Genomic DNA, 3,387 nt, shown 5'->3' on the forward strand with positions numbered 1-3,387 from the left:
CTAACTGAAACACAAATATTTGCAGGTAGTTTCAAGTCTTTAAAACTATGCTTCTATATTTTGGAAATAACATAATGGAAAATAGTATCAACATTTTTATACGAGAAAGCAGAGTTATGATAGAAACTTCCAAAAATAAAAAATACTATTTTTTTTTACAAAACACACAAACCCACTATATAAAATGCAATGAACAATCAACTAGATAAAAAAAATGTTCACTCTCTCTAGCAACAAATTATATGAAATTTTTGTACTTTGCTTTATTTATAAATTGGCAAAATGGAGTTTGTTATGCTGATAGAACAAAGTGCTATAAAATGTTTAAATGGCTCTTTTCTTCCAGTAGTATAAATTTATATACTATTTCAGGAAATAATTTACAAGTGTGAAACAAAAGTTTTAAAGGGGTTATAATGGACAAATTCACTTCTTGAATTTGATTTTAGGGAAAAAAGTTCATCATGGTATTATATATAAAATTTCAGATATAACCTAAAACATTTCAAAAAAAGTTAAAGTATGACTGATTCACTTGATAAAATTGGAAGGTTTAAAATGTTTATAACAAGTATGTGATGATTTGAAAAACATTTATGCATCACTGTTAAGTAAAAAGGCAGAATTTTACAATTGTGTAAATAACACATTTACAACTATTTCCTTTTCTATTTTTTAAGTGTGAAAATTGTATATATATATATATATATATATATATATATATATATATATATATGTGTGTGTGTGTGTGTGTGTGTGTGTGTGTGTGTGTGTGTGTGTGTTTCTAGGGCTGCCGTAACAAAATATCACAGACTGGGAGCTTTAAATAATATAAATGTATTTTCTCACCGGTTTGGAGATCCAAAGCACAAGATAAAAATGTTGACAGGCTTGGTTTCCTTCATGGATTCTTTCTTCGGCTTGCAGATGAACACCCTTGCACTGTGTCCTCAACTGGTATTTTCTGTGTGTTTTTGAACCCCTGACATCTTTCCGTGTGTCCAAATTTCCTCTTCCTATAAGAACAACAGTTATATTGGATTAGGGTCTTCCCTATAGACCTCGTTTTAAATTAATCACCTATTTAAAGTCTTCATCTCCAAATATAGCAACAACCTAAAGTACTGAGGAATTCAACATATGAATTGGAGGGGGAAGGACAGAAATTAGTCCATAACACTTTCCAACATGGATGCCTTTTATTTATTTTTGTTGCCTAACTGATCTAGTGAGAACCTCCGGTACAATGTTGAGTAGAACTGGTAAAAATGACATCCTAGTCTTATTCCAAATCTTAGAATGAGTTTTTAGTATTTCACCATTAATTATGATGTTATTGACTGGTTTGACTGGTGTTTTTTACTAGTTTTAAAAAGTTCCCTTCTATTCTGAGAATATTGAATATTTTTATCATGAGAGGATGTGGACTTTATCAAATGTTTTTGTGACTTGAAAATGTGGGTTTTTTGTCTTTATTATATGGTGTATTACACATATTGATTTTTGTATGTTGAAAACTAGGAATAGAGAAGGGGCAAGATGGTGGAAGAGTAGGGTCCCCAAATCACCTGTCCCCAACAAATTACCTAGAAAACCATCCAATCATCCTGAAAATCTACGAATTCGGCCTGAGATTTAAAGAGAGACCAGCTGGAACGCTACAGTGAGAAGAGTTCGCGCTTCTATCAAGGTAGGAAGACGGGGAAAAAGAAATAAAGACACAAAAGGCCTCCGAGGGGGAGGGGCCCCGAGGAGCCGGGCTGAGGCCGGGGCGAGTGTCCCCAGGACAGAAGAGCCCCGTCCCGGAGGAGCAGGAGCTGCACCAACCTTCCCCGCGGAAAGGCCTCCCGGGGAATTGGAGCAGGATCCCTAGAAAGGCGGGGACGCCCTCGGGCTCCCTGGGACAGTAACAGAGGAACTGCGGTGCTCCCAGGAGAGTGCGCCGAGCTCCCTAAGGGCTGTAGCGCGCGGCTGGACACGGAGCAGCTCGAAGGGGCTCGGGCGGCGGCTCCGCGGAGGGGGCTGGACAGCTCCGGGAACAGCTCAGCGGCGGCGACTCGGGCGGAGGAAGAAGCTCCGCGGAGGGGGCGGCGCGGCTCCGGGAGCAGCTCGGAGGGGCTCGGGCGGCTGCTGCGCGGAGGGGGCTGCATCGCCGGGAGCGCGAATCCAACAGCCCAGGCCCCGGAGCACAGGGCGCCTGGACACAGCCCAGGATCCGGCCTCCCCCGGGACAGGCAGAGACTGGGAGGGCCCAGGACAGCGAGGACGCTCCTGCCTGGAGCTGAGCAGATCAGCGGCCCTGCCCCGGAGCCCCCAGGCCCTGCAGACGGAGAGCCCCGGAGTTACTGTGGGGGCCTAATCCAGGTTTCCAGAGCTGCCCCGGCCACTGTGGCTGTTCCTCCCGGGGCCTCACGGGGTGAACAACCCCCACTGAGCCCTGCACCAGGCAGGGGCAGAGCAGCTCCCCCAAGTGCTAACACTCCCCCAGAAGACCAAGGAGACGGACCAGTTCCAGGGGAAGTCAAGGGACTTAAAGTATACAGAATCGGAAGATACTCCCCTGTGGTTTTTTGTTTTTTTTTTGTTTTGGTTTGTGTTGTGTTTTCTTCTTTCTCCTTGATTTCTGATTGCTTCCCCCACCCCACCCCACCCTTTTTTTTTCTCTCCTTTCTTTCTTTTTCTTTCTCTATTTCTTCTTTCCCCCATTTTTTTTTCTCTCTCTTTTTTCTTTTTCTCTTTTCTTTCCTTCTCTCTCTTTTTCTCCTTTTCCCAATACAACTTGATTTTGGCCACTCTGCACTGAGCAAAATGACTAGAAGAAAAACCTCACCTCTAAAAAAAGAATCAGAAACAGCCCTCTCTCCCACAGAATTACAAAATCTGGATTTCAATTCAATGTCAGAAAGCCAATTCAGAAGCACTATTATACAGCTACTGGTGGCTCTAGAAAGAACCATAAAGGACTCAAGAGACTTCATGACTGCAGAATTTAGATCCAATCAGGCAGAAATTAAAAATCAATTAAATGAGATGCAATCCAAGCTAGAAGTCCTAACGACGAGGCTTAACGAGGTGGAAGAACGAGTGAGTGACATAGAAGACAAGTTGATGGCAAAGATGGAAACTGAGGAAAAAAGAGACAGACAATTAAAAGACCATGAAGACAGATTAAGGGAAATAAACGACAGCCTAAGGAAGAAAAACCTACGTTTAATTGGGGTTTCTGAGGGCGCCAAAAGGGCCAGAGGGCCAGAATATGTATTTGAACAAATCCTAGCTGAAAACGTTCCGAATCTGGGAAGGGAAACAGGCATTCAGATCCAGGAAATAGAGAGATCCCCCACTAAAATCAATAAAAACCATTTAACTCCTAGACATTTAATAGTG

Source organism: Vulpes lagopus, chromosome X (genome assembly GCF_018345385.1).
Source record: "Vulpes lagopus strain Blue_001 chromosome X, ASM1834538v1, whole genome shotgun sequence".
Classification (NCBI taxonomy): Eukaryota; Metazoa; Chordata; class Mammalia; order Carnivora; family Canidae; genus Vulpes; species Vulpes lagopus.